Genomic DNA, 22,910 nt, shown 5'->3' on the forward strand with positions numbered 1-22,910 from the left:
TTTTGAACCCACATTTAAAATGCACATAATTTTAAATATACTATATTTACATAAGTTGTGTGAATTTTTCTAGTAAATTATCAAACTTGAGGATGACTTGTAGAAACTGATGGCTAATTTTATATGTCATTATTTTTGGGTTAGCAGGTCTAGATATTTAGCTATTAATAGTGGCGCTTCCTGGAATGTGTTTTTAAGATGAGATTAACATTCAAATAAATATATTTTGGATGAGGGCTATCCTTCATAATGTGAGGGAGCTCTATTCAACCAGTTGAAGATGTAAAAAGAAAAGAAATTAAACTCTCTTCAGCAAAAAGACTGTCAACAGACTGTCTTTGGTTCCAAACTGTGACTCTTTCCTGAGTCTTTTACTTTGGTGCAATACATCAATACCAGTCCAAGTTCTGCTTTGTGTTTTCCTTCTGTTCTTATTTTTCAACTTCTGTCTATGAGTAACATCACCCCATATTTATCCTTCTTTTTCTGGCTAATCTCACTTAACATGATTCCTTCAAGCTCCATCCAAAATGAGGTGAAGAAGATGAATTCATCATTTTTAATAGCTGAGTAGTATTCAATTGTGTATATATACCATATATATATTTCTGTATCTATATTCGTTTTTTGCCTCCAGGGTTATACCTGGGTCTCAGTGCCTGCACTTCAAATCCACTGCTCCTGGAGGCCATCTTTTTCCATTGTTGTTGCTGTTATTATTGTTGTTGTTGCTATTGTTGTTGGATGGGACAGAAAGAAACTGAGAGAGGAGAAGAAGACATATAGATACCTGCAGACTACTTCACTGCTTGTAAAGTCACACTCTTGCAGGTGGGGAGCCGTGCGCAAACCTGGATCCTAGAGCTGGTCCTTGCATTTCTAAGGATGTGGGCTTAACCCATGTGTGCTACCACAAGCCCCCCCCATACTTATATTATTAATAACTGCCTAAGTATTTTTGAGGTGGTAGTAGCATTTTCTGGCAGTATCACTGAATAACAGGCAATGTTTGGAGTAAGGGAAGTGACTGTCCTTCCACCTTAGGAAGTAGCAGAGTCTGGTTTCATTTTTGCTAATTATATGTCAAAGAACATTTAATATTTTAACCAGAGAAATGCTATGGTTAGTTGCTTAGAGTGGGTGCTCAGAGATTCTAAATGTGTGTCAATACATCCTGAAGGTCAGGGGAAAAAATGGGCACATAGGCTCCTAAGCTGAATATGGGCCCCAGATCAGATCAAATCGATGGGGTTTATAGTCAACAATATTTATACACCTTTCCCATATTTGGGAGCTAATCTCTTCCCTGATCCAGCTTTCTGGTCCTTTTGCCAGTCATGAAATCATCTTCCCAGACAATAACTAGGATCCACCTGCATATAAGATTCTAGGCTCAGGGGAAAAAAAAAACTAGTATAGCCACAGGCCCTTTGGAATATAACTAAAATATGCCTACTAGCTAGCTACAAAATGGAGACCCTCCCCCCGAACTCTTCATCTGCACTACTCCAGCTTTTAGATTCATGATTAGTCAACAACTTGTTTGGTTTTATATGTTAACTCTTCTTTCAGCCACCAGGTTCCAGATGCATGATACCAATCAGACTTCCCTCAACAGACAACACCACCAATGTGTCCTGGAGCTCGGATTCCCCAGAACCCCTCCCCACTAGGGAAAGAGAGAGGCAGACTGGGAGTATGGATCGACCAGTCAAGGCCCATGTTCAGTGGGGAAGCAATTACAGAAGCCAGACCTTCCACCTTCTGCATCCCAAAATAACCTTGGGTCCATACTCCCAAAAGGTTAAAGAATAAGAAAGCTATCAGGGGAGGGCATGAGAGCATCAATTCTGAGTCACACATATATCAAGCACATTTGTTTATGGCAAGCTGAACTTCTAGAGCTCTTTAAAGTATCAAAATTCAATGACAAAATTTTGTGCACACACTACGGCTTTTAAAATGTGTTTTTCATGGTGGAGATTATACAGTGTATAATGTTTATACTATTTAATGCATCTTCCCAAAGTATCACAAATAATTGATTCCCTGCCCTTGTAAAACTATTGCATATTCCATTAATGCAGTACTTGTATTTCTGGGCTTATTGTAGGAAATGATGGAATCTCAGATGCCTACTGTAAATAACAAAATTATGCTTAAATCCAGCTTTATCTTCACTTTTAATGTAGGCCTTTAGTGAGAAAATACTATAACAACACACCTGATCATATAATCTTAGCATGTTTCATATGAAAACAGATGACCAACTGTCATTTCTATAGGGAGATTAAGTGTTATCTGATAGTCACAGGGATTATCCCAAGAAGGAAATATCTCCCCTAGAACTTGCAAAATCTGGTAACTGAATAGCTTCACAGATAGACCCTTGTTTATTTTATTTTATTTTATTTATTTTTGCCACCATTTGCTGGGGTTTGGGGCCAGATCCACCACTCCTTACAGCCATTTTCACCCCATTTTATTTGATAAAACTGAGAGAAATTAAGAGGGGAGAGGGGAGAGGAAGATAGGGAGAGAGAATGATAGACACTTATGAGGTTAGCATTCCAGTCTCATACCTTCATCCAACAGGCCCAGGGAATCTAGAAGACTTCCTGAATAAAGTTCACAATATAAATCAGGAGGAAAAGAGATTAGAGCCAGGCTTTGTCACCCTGAATTTTAAATATTTTCATACTATCACCAATATTAATTAATTTTTTTTCTTGAACTAAGTCTCTGTGCTAACTGTAAAAAGAATGCCTCAGTGTGGCATATACACAGTGTCTGTGTATCACAAGGATAATGAAAATATGTCAATAAAATTTTTATGTCTTACTATGTCTAATTTAGTAATGAGCAAACCCAGGCAGAGTGGCAGGGAGAAGCTACACGATTCTTGAGGGTTTTGGTGACAAAGACAAGATTAAAACCTGTTAAGTTGATTTTGCAACCATGATAAAAATAAGAATTGAGTCTAAACAGAATCATAGCTGAGCCAAGTGGGAGGGAAACAAGAAGTGGAAGACCTCGTCAGTACTGGGAGGATGCAGTGAGGCTTTGATTCCGAGGATTTGGAAATAAGCGAACATAATGTTTGCCTTTTCATGCAGAGCACTCTTCTGTTTGCTCAAGTCAGTTAGTTATTATCACCTAGGCAGCCTCTTCTTCTGATCTCTAGTCAGACATGTTATCCATTGCACCACTAGCCCTGTGAGGCAGTCTTTACTTAAAGGAAGGAAAGACTTTATCTAACAGAGGCACATTTAATCCAGGATGGTCAGGGTGATCCTGACCAATAATCTTTCAATAATTTGATTAGTGGAGGTCATGCAAGCTAGATCAGGGCAATAATAAATACATAAGAAGTCTTCTAGAAAAAAAATTCATAGTACCTAGAAGAATACAGACAAAGTTCTCTGACCTTCCTTTTCTTCACCTTGAGCTTTGCTTATGTAAAGCTGTGGCATTTGGAAATGCAGTAGTCTTCCTTGGTGATGAGAGATAAACAGGTAACTCCTGAAGAACTTAACATAATGTAATGTGTCCTGACATCACTGAACTACTAAACCAACTTTGAAATTCTTATCATTGGAATTTTTTTTGTTATTAAACACTTATTTTATTATAAAAAGGCTAGTTATAATACAGGTGTTATAGGTGTGTAGTTTTTTTCTCAGACCAAGCAAACTCACTGTCAAGTATTTTGGAGACAAGCAACCCATATTGATTTTTTAAATTCCATTTTCATAAAACCAAATGGCCATTATATAAATATAGACACATCTAAAACTGCTATACCACAACAATGAATCAAAACTATAATCAGAGATTATAAAGACACATTTTTTTCTTATAACAAGTATCAAAGCACAGCACGACAAAAAAGATTCTTAAAAATTATTATTTTGGGGAGTAGGTGGTAGTGCTGCAGGTTAAGTGCAGGTGGAGCAAAGCGCAAGGACACATGGCTGGAAGTACAAGAGCCAGGGGTTTTAAAGATCCAGGTTTGAGCCCCCGGCTCCCCACCAGTAGGGGTGTCGCTTCAGAGGCAGTGATGCAGGTCTGCAGGTGTCTTTTTCTCCTCCTCTCTGTCTTCCCTTCCTCTCTCCATTTCTCTCTGTCCTATCCAACAACAACATCAATAACAACAACAATAACTGCAACAGTAAAATAACAAGGGCAACAAAAGGGAGTAAATAAATAAACAACAAAATTATTATTTTGCCAGGGGTCAGGCAGCAGCAAATTAAGTGCACATGGCACGAAGAACAAGGACAAGCTCAAGGATCCCAGTTCAAGCCTCCAGCTCCCCACCTGCAGGGGGGTCGCTTCACAAGCAGTGAAGCAGCTCTGCAGGTTTCCATCTTTCCTCCTCTCTGTCTTCCCTTCTCTCTTGATTTCTCTCTGTCCTATCCAACAATAACAACATAAATGGCAACAATAACAACAACAACAAGGGCAACAAAAATGGGGGAAAAAAATGGCCTCCAGGAGCAGTGGATTCGTGGTGAAGGCACCAAACCCCATAGATAACCCTAGAGGTAGAAAAAGGAAAAAAGAAAGAAAGAAAGAAAAAAAGGGAAAAAAAACATTTTTGTGCCATCTAATATATGTAAATCACCTTGGGCACTTCCTGAAACAGTTGAAATTTTTTTTAAGTTTTATACTAAAGTAGTCAACTTATTTTAATATGTTGAGAAGACAAAAAAAATGTCATCCAAAGGGGTTAACTTCACAATTATCTAGTAACTATAAACCTGAAAATTATGTTTCAAAGAAAATAAGTTACTTATCCAAGGTAACTTAATGAGCGAGAGTAGAGCCAGAACATTGCCTGACAATGTGCTCTTCCTCCAGATTAATGAGGGTCTGTAGCTGTGTAACTAACATATCACCCTTGTTTAGGAATCATGTATGAGACTCAGAATTCAGTCCTCAAAGGCTACCAAGAGCCGAACAATAAGTTTAGAGTCTATCACAGAGATGATGCACTATTTTTCCACAGGCTAGAATGATAATCTTCCTCAAGGTGTCACACAAAAGCCATGCTGTCTCACAGCTTTATGTAAAATGTAGTATATAATTTCACTGATGTAGTAATCTCCTTTCTCCTTTAAATCTTTAGTTATCCACAGAATATGGTTACAGATGGTGATTACTCATTTAGCGTTTATTTCAATATAATCCTTTTCTGAAAGTTATTAATTGGATTTTAATTATAAATACCTATATGAACATTATATTGATATGGTGATAGGTATATAACAACAGAACCATAAATCAGAATTATTATGCACTGATGGTGAAGTGGGGGGAGGCTAATATAATACATGGTTATTGCAAACAAATAGAAAAGTTTGGGTGGGGAAGTGAGAGAATGCTGTAATGAGATCGTAAAAATCATGCATTTCTTGATAAGAAAGTTGACAGAACAATTCAGGCAAATAATACAAGGTCACTTTTTTATAAGGACAAAAAGACTCATCACAACAAGAAGGAAACCATGATGTAACAGCTCTGAAACACTCTTAACTCATTTTTTTTATTATTCTCTTTATTCCTTGAATAAAGACAGCCAGAAATTGAGATGAGAGAGATAGAGTGGGAGAGACAGAGAGACACCTGCAACACTGCTTTACTACTCGTAAAGCCTTCCCCCTGCAGGTGGGGACCAGGGGCTCAAATCTGGGTACTTGTATATTGTAACAGGTGCACTCAACCAGGTGCAGGATCACCTGGCCCTCTTTAACTCAGTCTTAATTTTAACATTGAAAGAGGCAATCAGTGCAGATGAGATTGATTTAAGAGTATTTTCCTGAATGTTACATCATAGTTGTCTTACCCTCCTCACTTTAGCCTCAGGCCCTTTGTTCTCACCCCTTAGTTTCTGGAGATAATCATTGTTACACTTTATCATACCAGTTAATGTCTATAATCATTTTTCTGAATCACTGAAACACTAAATTTCTTTGGAGAGATACATGTAAAGGTTTACATGTAAAGGTTTTTTATTTTTATTTTCAATTTTGGCATAACTGTTTATACATAGTATGCAAAGATTCCTTTCTTCTTATCTGGAAACTACCTAATAGTACCCAGCAATATGCTCCAATAATCACTACTTTACTATACCTTCCTCACTCTCTGCTTTGCTGGGTATTATGCCAGCTCCCCCCTGCTCCATGCTGCATTGCTTAATGCTGTGGCCTATTTATATAATCATTGTTTTGTCTGAGACCTGCCCTGCCTGCAGGGCATTGGTTTAATCTCCACTGGTTAGATGGAAGCTTGCTACTTTCACGCTCTTTTCTCCTCACCACCCCCTATCTTACCCATTTCCTTTTCTGACCTGCCACTTCCGGTTTGGAAGATATAAAGACATTTTTCTCTGATCAATAAAAGCATTGCATTGCGTTCCTGCTCAGCCACGGAGTTCCTAGTTCCTCTCCTGAGTAGCCGAATATGTAGCAGTCTAGGTTGGCTCCAGCTGGGTTCTGTCTAACCCAGAGAGCATGTGCCCGGGAAGAAACACCCTCAGGCTAGCCCTGCATTGCTTCAGAGTTGTTACCTAATACTAACTCAAGATGGACCCATCAAAATCTACTTCAAGAGAATTTAAGATTTAGACACAGGTGCTAGGAGTATAGTTCAGTGAGGCTATAAATTCAATTCACAGCATTTTTCTTCTTTAAAAAAACAACAACATAATAATAATAATACATGGAGACTGAGGTCACAAGACTGTGAACATAACAATTGTCCAATTATTAAGACTAGGGCTGTACATTCTAGCAGCTGAAGTGTTGGTTCATTTATTCTGATCTCAGCTCTTCACCATTAAAAGACCATATGCTAACATCTTCCCGATAAACCCTCATTTCGGCTGAAGTTTACAATTTATTTCTATCATTTGCAACTCCAAAAACTAAACAGAGTCTCCAGGGCTATAATGCATAATTTAATGACAATTCTTTGGTAGTGACCAGACCACCCCATCAGCTGGGGCCTTAGTCAGGGAGTCCTGGGATTCCCACACAAAAAATGATGGGCCTAGACCTCTAACAGATCCCTCTCTCCACTGTCACTGGTCACCTCCATCAGGAATAACATAACGGACCCCTTTGTGGGCCCCTATAGTACTTTGCCCTCAATGTGGATCAACAATGGTAGGGAATGTTCCATTCTCTGAAGGGAGGTTGGATAACATACTCTTACCTACCACCTGAGAAAGATGAGTCCTAAAGTTAGTGCAGCTTGAATGTTCCTAGCTGTGACCACAGAATGTAAGCTCAGACCTACGGGGATACAGAGGCTACATAGGCTCCTATGCTGACTATGCGCCAGATCAAATTGATGGGGTTTACAGTTAACAATATCTGTATACTTTCCCCATATTTTGGACCTACTATTTTCCCTGATCCAGCTTTCTAGTCCTTTTTCAAACTATGATACCACCTCCCCAGATAATACCTTGGGTCCACCTGCAAGTTAGCTGTCAGACTCAGGCAAAAACTAGTAACGTCATGGGCCCCTTGGAATATACCTAAAATAAACCTACCAGCTTTTTCATAAAACAGAGACCCCCAAATCTTTATCTACAATATTCTTGTCTTTAGGTTCATTGTTGAGCTGTGTCGCAGAGAAGAGAGAGAGGAGATCCGGAGCGAAGAGGGAACACCAATCTTTATTTGCGCTGGCACCTCAGAGTTGGGTGAGAGAGAAGCAGCTTGGGCCATGTGGAGGTAGCAAAAATGGCCACCTCATGCAGCAACCTTCCCTGTGTCTAACCACTGAAGTGAAAGGCGGGCAAGAGAGAGAGGTGCGGAAGAAGAAGGGCTTTTATAGGAGTAGCTCTCGCGAGAATGGGAAGGGGGAGGAGTAACCAAAGCACTGCAACTATTGCGGGGAATAGACAATGCCCTGATGGCACAACATGGTGGAACAGGTGCTCTGAGAATGTCCCAACTCTCGCGTGGGAACTAGCAATAGCCTGAGGGGACAACATGGCAGATGTGACTGCATCTGCACAATTTCCCAGCAGTTCATAATTAGTCAACAATTTGTTCTGCTTTATATCTTAAGTCTTTTTAAGCCACCAGGTTCCAGATGCTACCATGATGCCATCCTGACTTCCCTGGGCAGATGACCCCACCAGTGTGTCCTGGAGCCCCACCTCCCCCAAACCCTGCCCCACTAAGGAAAGAGAGAGACAGACTGGGAGTATGGATTGACCTGCCAATGCCCATGTTCAGTAGGGAAGTGATTACAGAAGCCAGACCTTCCACTTTCTGCACCCTATAATGATCTGGAGTCCATACTCCCAAAGGGATAAAAAAAATATGAAAGCTTTCAAGGGAGGGGATGAAATAGGGAATTCTGGCAGTGGGAACTGTGTGGAATTATACCCCTCTTATCCTATGGTCTTGTCAATATTTCCATTTTATAAATAAAATAAAAAAATCTGAGGCATTACCATAAATCAGAATCAAACAGTGCTCAAAACAATAGCAAAACAAACATTTTTCTGTGATGAGTATAGATTGGATATTCCTCAAAATCACTCACACCAAGCTTTGTAAATATGAAATATAAAACCTCTAGAAACACACTAAAAAAGGATGAGCAATTGTATAAAATTGTAGTAAGTAGTGTATGTTTGACTTTTGGTATTGCTCAAGAGCAGGGTGGGTTATGCACTAGAAAGAATACCTTTACCATGAACTCACTGGGAAATAAGTGACAGCAAAGAGGAATGCATTGTAAAGCAGATGGAACCTGGAGACTGAAACATTAACGTAACTTTAGCTATCAGATATTTCAACCCAAACTGTTTTTCTTCCCACAGATTACTTGCTAATGGATGTAATTCCTTACACTTAGAACAATTGTCTTATTGGACCTGATACACTTCCCAGGTAAATCTTGTTATTTTAAGGATGGTTAGATGCCTGTGGTCAGAGTGGGTGTGCTTTTGCTGGGGTTGTTCTCCTCTCTCATAATGTAGTTTAAAAGCTGTGATTATATTTCAAGCCAGTAGTGTTTCCTTTCATTGCTTCATAATTGGGCTTCAGAGACTTGAAATGCAAATTGTCCCACATAATAAGTCAAAATTAGAAAATTTATGACCAGCACATCAAACAAGAAGTTTCTTTATATTATGGAAGAAACTGAGAGCTGAGTGGTCATGATGTGCTGGTAAATATCTTTCACACTGATGAGTTCTCTTAATCCTAGAGTTTTGAGACAGGTATGTTTACATTTATCCCATTTGTGAGAATGCTGATGTAACAGAGAAGAAAGGGATTAAAAATTATTGTTGAGAGAACTTCTAGTTTGTATCTGTTATTGTTAAGAAAGTCGAGTTTGCATTCATCTGCAGGTTGCATCTCATTGTGATACACTGGCAATTCCTGAAAGCAACAGCAGTGCAGACTAACAGAAATACCTTCACAGGAGAAGAAAAGACAGCCCGAAGAGCCAGTCTTCACAGTCTCTCTACATAGCCTGTGTAATCTGCACTGAAAAGAAACAAAATCATGGAGTCCCGCATTTTGCACAGATGAGACAGAGTCTCTATGAGAGGGAAAAGATGGGACATGGTGGTGCACAAGGTAAAGCAGAAAGCACGTATTACTGTACAGGAGAAACTGGGCTCAAGCCCCTGGTTGCCACCTGCTGGGGATAAACTTCACAAGCATGAAGCAGTGCTACTGGGGTCACATTCTCTCCCTTTCAATCTCCCCTTCCCCTCTCAACTTCTCTGTTTCTACCAAAAAAGAAAGAATGAAAAATAAAATAAAAAAATAATTGCTTGCCAGGAGTGGTGGATTTTTAGTGTAGGCGACGAATCACAATGATAATACTGAAGAGAAGAAAAAAAAGAAAGAAAAAGTGACGATATTGGGAGAGAAGATAGTTTAAGAGATTTATCTCCACCCCCCTTGGTCAGTGCTTCTTTTTAACATTTTTGTTTCCATTACAAGTAGTGTATGGCATTGATTTATTGTTTTGGGGGGAGTTGGGAAGATAAATCTTTTATGCTCTTTCTCATTAATATCCAGAGACATTATGTAGTATAGACCCTCATAGGTAGTAAACAGAAGAGCTGTGTATTTATGTCATAGCTTTCATATTAAAATCTTTTTAAATTACTTTTTTTTTTTGCCTCCAGGGTTATCGCTGGGGCTTGTTACCTGCACTACAAATCTACTGCTCCTGGAGGCCATCTTTTTCCATTGTTGTTGCTGCTACTGCTGTTGGATAGGACAGAGAGAAATTGAAAGAGGAGGGGAAGCCAGAGAGGGGGAGAGAAAGATAGACACCTGCAGACCTGCTTCACTGCTTGTAAAGTGCGTCCCCCCGCGAGATCCTTGCACAGGCCCTTGTACCTCTTACTATGTGTGCTTAACCCCAGCCCCCCACCTATATTAAAATTTTTATAGGTTACCATGCTTCCTTACATAGCAACTTACTTTATCACATACACTGCAACACAATTCTTACAGTGTGTTTTATATAAACAAAAATATTTGGTTTTTTTTTTACATGTAGTAATTGATACAACCAATTCAGATATTAGACCCTATCTTCTTTCCTTTCCTCACTCTCTATTTTTCCTTCTCTTGCTTCTTACTTTACTTCCAACAAATTTATTGTGGACCACAGTAAGCCAGAATAGTTTAATTACATACTGGCTTATAGAACTATTATTATCAGCAGTAACCGTTAGTCAAGGGGTTCCCAGGCTTCAGAGACCTGAAATCTAGGAGAATATAGATGAGCCTGGAAATAATATCCTCATACTTGCAATAGAATGTGGAGTTAGTGTGGGGAAAAGAAAGCTTGGAGAATGGTCCACAGTCTAAGCACATCTGAGTAGCACAATATGGTTAGCCCTCCTTTTCATATTACAAATTCCATTTCTCCAATTTTAGCTAACAAAGTGAATTTAAAAGCCAGATATAAAGGAATGTTGACATATAATTGATGCTTCTTGACTAAGTATGCCTATCTTTAGAAATCAGACTAACAAAGATAACAGGACTACTGCTGTGCAGTGTTTTGCCTTATCTCTCTGGAGTCAGATTTACCACAGTGTTGACATACAACCTACATGTCTACAAGCACTAGCTAGAAAGCAGTTTTTATGAATTTCTGAAATGTTCACGATGCAGTTCAAACTATGTTTCTTTCTTTTTGTCATTCTTTCATCGATAAACCAAATATAAATTAAAGTTTTAATATTTTTACCAACCCACTAGTAGTTAGATTTTGGAGTGAGAGAGAAAAAATATGAGAGTTTTCTGTTTCCTGAATTCCACTGAAAATTTGGCTAGAGTATGCTTGTTATATTTCCACATGCCCATTCACAGTTCACCATCAAACATTCTTGTAGGCAATGTCACAGTTCAAATATCAATGTGTTTCATGAAGCATATTAACATATCTCTATCTCTTAGAATTTGAATATTGAATTATTTGACTAATGTCATATTACACAAGGGCATGGGATGCATTGGATCGACCTTCTCGTGGTGCATCCGTGAGTACCCATTCATTTGGGGAAACTGAAGATCCTTCCTAGCCGACTGAATCCACATGGATCCCAGTCACTTTCAAAGCCAGCAACAAGCAGCTCCTGACAGCTTTCAACCTGACCTGTTGACTGGCTACGGAAGAAGGGCAAACGCTAGAAGTAGAAGAAGACACAAGGGCATAGTACTTACGACTGAAAAAAAATACACAAATGTCTACCATTCAGATTTAAATTTTGGACAAAACACTTTTCTTGAGAAAGTCTTAAGACATTACTTAAAAAACTCTGAGAGTGTGAGCAGAGTTGATTGCCATCCTGACACAATGCACTGCTGAATCTTGTCAAGATTCAAGCTTGCTCAGCTACCTTTCAGCTCTTTACTTGCGGAACTTGATTTTATATTCAATACAATCTCTTGGTATTTGAAGCTCTGTCAAACTAAACAGCTCTGTTTTAGACACATGTTGTGAAAGGACTCACAGACTCTCTGTTAGCACATACACCTTTTAAATAACATAACATCGAAGCAACACTGTGTTATTATTTTCATAAAAGGAGAACTAAAAGTCACTGAGGTTTACATATTTGTTATCTTCACAGAAAAAAGAAGTCTGCCTTTGACTTGTTTTTTACACTGTAATAGAGTTCTGCCATCTTGAGACTGGGCACAGAATTTTTTTTTAAGTTTAAGAAACACAATATAATAGGTATTTTTTCTTCAAATATTGTGAAAAGATTGCTACATAGGTTCTGCTAATATCCTTCTCATAAAGATAGAATTTTTAAAAAAGTGAAAGTGTATTGTAATGTAGTCTTCTAGTATGTACTGCCTTTCCTTAAATTATACAGCAATGTTAGCTATAGTTCTCATGTGGTCCATTATATTACTAACACTTACAATTGGTTGTTTCTACTAGTTGTCTACCCTACTCTAATCCTTCCTCTGTCTCCACCTCTGGTCACCATGTCTTATCTCCATTTTCCTTTTCTTTCTCGAAATAGTACATTACTTTTTTTTTGTAAATACTTAAAATATTTTGTCTAATTCCAATATTAATTTATTGGGGACATGCTGATTTACAGAAGTTTTGTAGGCACAAGTGTACAGTTCTACATTTCTTCAAGATAGGTTTTTTTTTGAATTGTTATTTGCTTGTTTGTTTACTATTTACTTATTGTTAATCAAAACACTGCTCATCTTAGACTTGTGGTAATGGGTGTTTGAGAGGGACTTGGGGGGGTGAGTGAACCTGGGACTCCAGAAGCTCAGGCATGAAAAGTCTTGTAGATCTATGAAACTATCTCCCAGGACAGTTTTTTTTTTTTACTCCAAATAATTCATAGCCACTGTGTGAGTTTGCTTCTTTTTTCCTAAAGTTTTTTTTTTATTAGAAAATAAATGTTTTTTAATTAAAAAAAAAGAAAAGAAACTCTCTGGAATATTAGCTATTATTTTTTAAAAAATATTTATTTATTTATTCCCTTTTGTTGCCCTTGTTGTTTTTATTGTTGTAGTTATTATTGTTGTCGTTGTTGTCAGAACAGAGAGAAATGGAGAGAGGAGGGGAAGACAGAGTGGGTGAGAGAAAGATAGACACCTGCATCACCGCTTGTGAAGCGACTCCTGGGCAGGTGGGGAGCCAGGGGCTCAAACCGGGATCCTTATGCCAGTCCTATTTTTTTTTAAGATTTTATTTATTTATTCATGAGAAATGATAGGAGGAGAGAGAGAACGAACCAGACATCACTCTGCTACATGTGCTGCTGGAGTTTGAACTCAGGACCTCACACTTGAAAGTACAATGTTTTTATATACTACTCCACCTTCTGGGCACAATATTACCTAACTTTTACAGTCAGATTTCCAATTACTAATAATAATTGTTACTGGAAGTATATAAACTTCAAGATTAGCAAAACCGCAAAGCTTGCTACAAAGTATGGTTGCTCTTGAAAGGCAGAGTGTGGGTAAAGGGGGGAAATCAGACTAATATGATTTTGTTTTTGCGATATCTTACTTCTATCTGTGTATTTCTTACTACTAAACTTTTTTTTTTTTTTTGTCTCTAGGGTTATCGCTGGGGCTTGGTACCTGCAGTATGAATCCACTGCTCCTAGAGGCAATTTTCCCCCTTGCTTATCGTTGTTGTTATTGCTGTCATTGTTGTTGAATAGGACAGAGAGAAATTGAAAGAGAAGGGGAAGGCAGAGAGAGAAGAGAAGGATAGATACCTGCAGACCTGCTTCACCTGTAGGTGGGAAGCTGGGGGCTCCAACCAGGAACTTTACGCGGGTCCTTGTGCTTTGTGCCATGTGCGCTTAACCCACTGTACTACCACCTGCCCCCCCCCCCACTAATTTTTGATAGGTTAGTATACTAGCTTATATGCTACATTTTCCTGTGGCTGAGGAAATAACTCAGGTTATCAGGTTTGATCCTTGATATTATATATGCTGGAGGAGTGCTCTAACTTTTCTCTCAAGAAAATAGAACAAGTAAGTCTTTAAAAAATTATTTTATTCATTTATTTCTTGGATAGAGGCAGAAAAAGTTGAAAGAGAATACAGAGAGGGACAGAGAAAGAGACATTTAGAATACTTGAACCTGGATTGTTGAGCATAGTAACATTCTACCAGGTGCTCCACTAGATAACCCTCAAGTAAATCTTCTACAAAAGTAAATTAAGTTCCTTACAAGATACATTATAACAGACTTTTTTAAAGTGTGTTTTGTAGGGATTGATCCAATTAGTTCGTACAAGGGCAGGGGTAGATAGCATAATGGTTATGCAAAGAGACTCTCATGCCTGAGGCCCCAAAGTCCCAGGTTCAATCCCCCACACTACCATAAACCAGAGTGGATCAGTGCTCTGGTTGAAAAAAAAAAGCCAGTTAGTTCATCTACATACATTTTCTTCCTCTTTTCACCATATTTTCTTTTTAAATTATGTCCTTGCTTTTCTTTCTTTCCAACACATTTTTTCAAAGAAAGTTTATTAAAATATTTACTTGTTTATTTACTTCCTGAAAGAGAGGTGGCAAACAATGAGAGAAGAGAAAGAGAGAGAGAGGAGAAAGAAGGAGAGGGAGAAAAGCAGAACTTTTTTTGTTTTGTTTTGTTCTGGCATACAAAAGTGCTGGGGACTGAACCAGGGAATTCTGTGGTACTGAGCATGCAAACTGGTGTTTTAAAAGACATTACTTACCCTCAGGTCTCAACAATTACTTCAATTATGTGCCACAATTAACTAGTACACCCTCTAGCTCCTGGGCCCACTAGTCTACAATGTTTGCATGATGACTCTGGACACACCCCTGGGTTTCTTGGGGCTATAAAAACTTTGAAAGGGCTTACAACTCTTTGTTCCCCACTCAGGTTCATGATGGATATATCAATATGTAAGCCATTTTCTTCTAGAGAGTTGACCATCTTTTACCTTTTCTATTTCTGTTCTGTTTATACAGACAGATGTTCTATAGGTGCTGCCTGCAATTATGAATCTAAAATCTATATACCTGACTAGAAACTTGATCAATGAAAGAATTATAAGAACCTTCTAAGGATTGTAGGGCTGGAGGTGTTTGGTGGTACTTAACATTTTGTACTTTTAATTTTATCCCAGTTAGTCTCTCATAGTTCTAGTTAAGATCCAACAAAGTACTTTATCAAGTTTGACAATAATCCATGCTGTCAGCTCTTAAATGATCTTAAAATCATTGATTAACTATTGACTGGCTACGGAAGAAGGGCAAACGCTAGAAGAAGAAGAACTAATATACTAAAAAGATGGTCTGAGAGAGTGTAGGACTTGTATATGAGGCCCGAGGTTTGATCCCTGACACCACATATACTCGAGTAGTGCTCTTGTCTTTTTTCCTCTTCTAAAATTAAAATAAATCAATAAACGTTAAAAAAAAATACAGAACTTTAACATTTTAGAAATCTGGGGACTGAGTGACAACTTACTCAGTAGGGTATGTGTTTGTCATGCCTGAGACCCAGGTTATGTATGGAGTGCCATATGGTGTTACCCTCTCTCTGTCCTTCTTGTCTCTGTCTGTCTCTTTCTTCTCCCCCCGCCCCCAACCTCTGCTCTCCCTATGCCATTAAACAATGAAAAATGCAAAAAAAAAAAAAAAAATCAGTCTGGGAGTAGTGAAATCACACATAAACAGGTATTAGAGCTGAAAAGAAAGAAAGAAAGAAAGAAATGTTACTCCAAGAATATATATTACTGTAATGTGGTGACTTTGGGTTGAAAGCTTTCTCTCCTGTGTTTCATGCTGATGCACATATGTATGTAATTATGTATACATTTACTGAATCATTTGATACTAACTACCAGGCATAGATCTATAAAATATGTAAAAGTGAATGTGGCAGTATCCTGTGGTTGAATAAGCCTTTGGACCGTGCAGATTTAGACTGAATTATCATTAATATCATGGAAATTCATACTACAAGTGCCATACCTCATGCAATCAACCCAATGTAATGCAATGTTGAAACAACCATGATTTTAGTATCATTTACATATGCTAGCAAATATATACTTAGAATTTGTTGAAAACCTCCAGTGAGTGTACACGTGTTATATTTAGTTATTTTAAATTTATATGCATGCAATTATCTAGGTCAACCTGAGAAATACACTCATAGCATACTTGTATAAATAGTTTATAAAAAAGCAATAATTCTGAGTGAACTGTTTAAGATATGAGTGTTTTTCTCAGGTTGTTCTAGATAGATGTATGTGTATACATTGGAGCTAAAGCATATAATTGCATATAAATTTGAGCTAAAGCACTTACTAAGAAAGTATTCCTACTAAATCATCACTTCTTTATACAGCATTCTAGAATAGAATATCTGAGAATTTTTTCTAATTTATTTTTAAAATTATATTTATTTATTTATTGGATATAAATAGCCAGAAATTGAGAGGAAGTGTGAGACAGAGGATAGAGGCAGAGAGATACCTGCAGCCCTTCTTCAACACTTGTGAAGCTTTCCATTTGCAGGTGGGGATGAGGGGCTTGAACCTGGGCCATTGTGCATTGTAACATGTGTACTCAAGCAGTTGTGCTACCACCTGGCCCCTTAAACTTTTTTTAATAAGAATTTTTTAATTAATTTTCTTTTGAACAGAGGTTAACCCCCTTCCCTTAAACATATTAACAACAACACTTTATATCCAGTCTATCAAATGACCAGAAGAAGAAAAATAAAATTCCTTTGAATACATATAACTGGTTTATCCCATTTCTATATCTTTTGGTTTCCTGTTCTTTGTTTGCCCTTAACAAATATAAGTGAAATATTGGGTGTATTTTCCTATCAGAGGTTCAAAATTGACATTTGCAAGACCCTAGATGGCTTATAGATATATTTTTTATTTGCTTTGTAAGGTGTTGGTCTATACATATTTATATATTTTTGATAGAACTAGAACAATTCACTTGATATGGGGATCATTGATTTCTCTTGCAAAACTATCAGAATTTATGTTTGGGTGTTTATTCTTTTTTTAAATTGGCCTAGTTTTTGTTTTATTAGTAATTTAATAATAGTGATTTACAATATTATGTAATCACTGAGGTAGAGACAGGGCAGTGACGCACCTGTTAGATACATCTGCACATATTGCCAGTTGCAAGCTTCAAGCCCCCAGTCCCCACCTGCAAAGAGGATGTCTCATGGATGGCTATGAAGTACTGCAGGCTTCTCTCTCTCTCCCTGTCTTATCCCTCTTTCCATCTATATGAAGGAAAGAAATAAAGAAAGTAAAAGGAAGAAAAAAAAAGAAGACACAAGAGTTGCCATGAAGGCACCAAGCTTCAGCAATAACTCTTGAGGAAAAATAAATAAATAAATAAGTAAACAAACAAACACAATTTTTTACCTGGGAATAGTTCCACACAAGACTCAAAATTCTGTGCCGTTCATCCAGGTCTTCTGTCAAGCATCATTATCCAATGGTTTGAGATCCACTTCCTTGTAGTTTACCACAGTCCCCACCATTTCCTATTACCTCCTAACACTGAGGTTAAATGTGAACTGCTATTTAGCAGATTGCTTGTGCCATTGCTGTTCTTATTATTGAAAAGAACAATCAAATGTTTGATTCCTGCCTCTTATACAAAGTTAACACTGAATATTTATATTTCCTGACTCCCTTTATAATTAATATAAATGTTGTACCTCATATTGGTTAGTCCAATATCTTTAGAAAAATTATTTAGACTGAAAGACTACAGTTTTTTTTACTCATGTGTTAACAACTGTCCTATAAGTCAATAAAATTATTCATATATATATATAGATAGATAGAAATATATACATAGATATAGATATATATCCTACCTATCTACCTACTAAGGCCCTTCCTTCTTAAATTTAATTGACAGATTGTATTATGGCCTCATTTTTCATATACTTTGAAAAAAAAACCAGATGAAACTATAAATATTACAGTAGATATTTTTGAAAGTTATTTTTTTTTTAATTTGATAGGACAGAGAGAAGCTGAGAGCTGAGAGGAAATGGGGAGAGAAAGAGAGATGTCTGTAGACCTGCTTCCATGCTAATGAAGCATCCCTGCTCCCTGCCGGTGGGGAGAGGGAGCTTGAACCTGAGTTCTTGAGTTCTGCGTAATACTATGTGTGTTTAACCAGGTGTGCTGCTGCCCGCACCCATGAAAGAGTATTTATTTCTGCATAACCTTAATATTTAAAGAGCTGTTGGAGTAATTTAACATGAATTTCATTTTTAATAATATGTTTTCTGTGGGGCAATCTCTTATTTTTGCAGTATGACTTTTGTGAACAATAGGGGATCCTATTATACTGTGATCCAATGAGGAGCAGGGTGATCCCTTCAGCTTTCAGTCTTCTCAGAGGTTCTGGACCTCTGACCTTCCTTTACATGAAGTAACGACTTTACAAAACTTTTATTGTAAGTTCTTCCCTGCCCCTTTTAATGTCAATATCTCTTTTCCCACTCTTGCCAGTTTTACAACTCCCAAAAAGTCTTACACAAAGCTCAGGACCCCTCTCTTTGAAATGTAAACACTAGTGATTACAATTCTCTCTTTAAGTCTCTGTGTAGGTTAGGGTTCTAATTACATGGAGGCCGATTACCAAATTCAAGGGATCTAAGAAAAAAACATTTGTAAATTCAAGAATAACTCAAAATTCTTCCTACCTCTTAAATGCTATCCCACCTCTAGTTTTGGAAATGTAAATGAATCCCTCTCAGCTAGCTGGACAAACAGCCTCCAGACAAGAACCCTCCCAGTTGGATGGCAGTGACATGGCTAAATTTCTTCCCACTGATTTTTACAAACCCTGAGCCCCAAATTCAGGGTACGGTGGTTTTATAAGACAATAGTCTGCCATAGTCTCAGATTTGATTAGCACCTGATTAACTTTGTTTGAACCAACTCCTGTCTGTTGGGTAACTGGCCTTATAAGCACTGAGTAATGAACTTTTGATTTTGTAACACTTTAGGTATTCACTCAGTGTTTGTTTATTTTTTATCTTCTTGATATTTACCTAATTATAACAACCACTTCATGATTTCTTACTACTCATTAAAGGAAAATAAATTTTTAAAAACCACCGAAGTATTCTTAATGTGGGATTAAGTCAGGTGAAACTAAATTTCCTTAAATCCTCTCTCAGCAGGTTCAGGATTCAGCTAGTCTGTTGTCCTTTCTTACATCTCAGAGTAGGGAAACTTCTGGTAGAATAAAGTTTGACATTAATCCAACACTTGACAAGTTCAAATTCCCTGGAGGTGTTAGACTGAGTTCAATACTGTGGAATCAATGGATATATTAAGCCCTAGCTTTACTACTGTCTCCCTCATCTAAGGATACTGAAGCACACTAGATCAGAATTAAACACATGGGGACATCACACACACAAAAAGCAGTTCCCTTCAGCAGAGTACTTAGCAGCTGTTCTGCTACTTCCTTCCATGTTTTCCCAGAGTAGAATGGCTATTTAATTATAACATACCTTCTTTTTGATTATAAATGTTTCACCTTCATTGTCAGATGCTAGCTATTGCCGTCACCATCATGACTGAGTATGTGAGATGAAAAAAATCTGCCAGTCCAGTATCTACATGGGATAAACTGAGAATACTGTCCTATATCTTTCACGTTTTTGTTTGAAATTTGCCAGATGGCTGTTACTAGTCATAACTCAAAGACTAACATAGTAGTAACCTGTATTGTGCAAATGGAAGAGAGAGGTATCTGATTTAACAATTTGCTGTTAAAAGTTTGCAAAGTCTGAGTGATAAAATAAACTTCAAATAGTTAACCACTATTGGCATCGGAAAGGAATTCTTTATATGTATAAAAAGTTACTTCCAGATGACCTTAATGACTTGTTCTTTATTTTAATAATTCCATAGGTATTAATTATAATTTAATGTCATCTAGGAAAATGGTACAGTTGACTGAGTAATTATTGAGGAGAAGGTTTTACTTAGTCTGAATCTGTCACTACATGCAAATAATCACATCTCTGCTTCAGCACCAAATTTGAGAGAAAAGATCAACAAGTGTAACATAACGTCCTATAATAAGTTAAAATTTTCAAAATAATGAGTAGTCTTAGCCAAACTATTTTGTTTAAGATCTTTACATTGTCATCCCTCACAGTAACAGTGCACTACACAAGGGAGTATATAATGTAATATAGTGTACATTTGAGGCATATTTATTCTGAGAACATTATTTGTAGACATTTGAGGAGTGTTGAGATATTAAATGTTACTACTCTATCATAAGGGTACTACCTTATTTTAAAGTTATATTAAAGTTTTGCTAAGATCATTTTTTAGTATAAGAGCAAATCTATCTCTCTTAGTTGTATTATTAGACACAGATTATTTCTATGTCTTGGCTATTACCAACTATGTGGTAGTAAATGTGGGATACAATAAGCACTTATCTTCTTGAGTTAGTGTTTCTGTGTAGATTTTGTGAACTTTTAGTCATAAATATTTATACTTTGATGAAAAATATGTATTGCATCTATTACCAGAATAAGAAGTAGGAAAAATGACGGGCAGACTAAAGCAATTACTACCACAGTAAGCTTGGGTAAGAAGACCTATGTCTTGGATTAAGTCTGCTATCATGGCTTTTATTCCATTTTCCCCCATATTTTAAAGGATTATTCCTGTTTACCTTAAAGTAAAACAAGATAAATTTGCTTAGTTTTCATTTCGTACTTCTAGCTTCTGCTGTGGTCTCTTGCACGTATTGTAAGCAGAAAACTAATTTTAACATATATGTGCAGCTGAAAAACAAAAACAAACATAACGGAGGTACTTGTCTGTCTATTCCTAGCCCTTTTGTAGATGTCATATAGTCACTACCTTTTGTTCAGGACAGCAGATAGCATACTCTCATGGAAAGATATTATTCCAGACAAAGCTACAGTCAGCTAATTCCTGGCAAGAGATGAATGTCAAAGTGCCTGTCGCTATACCAGTCAGTTTGCTTTGGTTCATGCTTGCTTAAGAGCTACAAGAATGCTGGCATTGATGAGGCCAGTACCAAGCAAAAGAGAATATAGGTCGAATATTCAGGAAATATATGCTTATATCTGACAACAAGGACCATTCTGTCATGCCATAGAGTAAGTTTGTCATATAATGTATGGTATAGAGTAAGTCTGTCATGTAATGTATGGTGTAAGCTAAGGGTTATTTTTCCTTCCTTCCTTCCTTCCTTCCTTCCTTCCTTCCTTCCTTTTTGTTTTTCTTTATTTATTTTAACATGTTCTTTTAAAAATCGCAATGATCCTTTTATCATAAATAAATCATTTCCCCCATTTTATTGGGGGAGGGTGTTAGTGGTTTACTAATATGGGCAAATTAAGATACTATGGCCTTTTTCATATATTCCCAATCCCTCCTCCTTCCCCAAAGTCTTTTGCTTTGATGCAGTGTGACCTATATAGTCCAAAGTTCACTATGCTTTCCTTTTCAGGTTTATTTTTTAAATTCCACTTATAAGTGAGAACATCTGGTATGTGTTCTTTTTTATTAAATAATTTATCTTACTTCACACAATGCCTTTCACTTCCATCCAGGATGAAGCGAAGGGGATGACTTCATTTCTGATAGCTGTGTAGCATCTCATCTTGTATATATTTCACAAACTTCTTAACCACTCATCTGTTGTTGGACATCTGAGTTGCTTTCAAGATTGGGCTATTATATATTGTGCTGCTCTATGAGTAGATATACATAAATCACTTAGTGGAGGTGTCTGTTTTCTTTGGATATACTCCCAGGAGAAAATTTTGTCAGGTCACCTTCTAATGTGTGGAGATTATTTAAATCTCCAGGATTAAAAAAAGAGAAAAGATTAGGGGGGGGTCTTCTGCTGAAGAACTAAAAAATCTAGTCGGAGAGATGAGGAATTTAGAAAGCACAAGTCACATGCCACATCAAATGCCACATCTATGTAGATGCTGAGTAATGCCTTCACTTCTAATTCAGAGCAGAAAGGCATCACTGGAGAAATCAAAGAAAGCCTCCCAAATACCTTTCTAGCTCACCAATTTAATAGTTTTTTCCTGGCTTGTTTCTGACTTTTAGTTTTCTGGTATGCAAGATAGTGATAGTAATAACATCTATAGCATCAAATAGTTTGATGGTAACTCTGTTTTCATATAAATTAATAAGGACCTATATAAGTTGCATAATTTCATAGGAATATTTGTTTTTATTCCTTTTTGTCCCAGTAACTTTCTATTCTAATAACTGAGGTTAAAAACTTACCAGACTATTATGCTACACATAATAGATTTGAAAACGTAAGGAACTTAGTTACTGGTAACTAACATTGGTCTAAATTTCTAGATACCCAATAGAATATCTCACTCAGATCTGTAATAAAAAATCTCAGATCTGTAATAAAAAAGTATTTTTTTAGCACTATAAAGAAAATAAATGCCTTGGTCTGCTTATATAGGGAAAAGTCTCCACACAAAGCTTCTAAAATATCAGCAAATGTTGAAAGTTCAACTGGTTGCAGCACTGAAGATTATATGCAGGAAAAGCTTCACAAATAACAAAAGAAACCAAGTCTAACTCTATGAGAGAGCAGAGAACAAGCTGTGACCGTCTTCCTTCAATTTTTACTCTTTTAAAAATTTTTTAAAAAATTTTATTCATTTTCCCTTTTGTTGCCCTTGTTGCTTGTGTTGTAGTTATTAATGTCTAATGTCGTCATTGTTAGGACAGAGAGAAATGGGAAGAGGAGGGGAAGACAGAGGGCGGAGAGAAAGATAAGACACCTGCAGACCTGCTTCACCACCAGTGACTCCCCTGCAGGT

At 37.1% G+C, this 22,910-nt stretch overlaps 1 long non-coding RNA gene across 1 annotated transcript in view; it reads left to right on the forward strand.

The window, feature by feature from the left end:
- LOC132537718 (uncharacterized) overlaps positions 1-22,910 on the forward strand; it is a 31,455-nt gene that overhangs the window by 181 nt on the left and 8,364 nt on the right. The window contains exon 2 of the long non-coding RNA XR_009549175.1: positions 9,460-9,617. This is a non-coding gene — a long non-coding RNA (uncharacterized LOC132537718). The remainder of the gene's footprint in view (positions 1-9,459; positions 9,618-22,910) is intronic.

The sequence above is a fragment of the Erinaceus europaeus genome, chromosome 3, assembly GCF_950295315.1.
Source record: "Erinaceus europaeus chromosome 3, mEriEur2.1, whole genome shotgun sequence".
Taxonomy (NCBI): Eukaryota; Metazoa; Chordata; class Mammalia; order Eulipotyphla; family Erinaceidae; genus Erinaceus; species Erinaceus europaeus.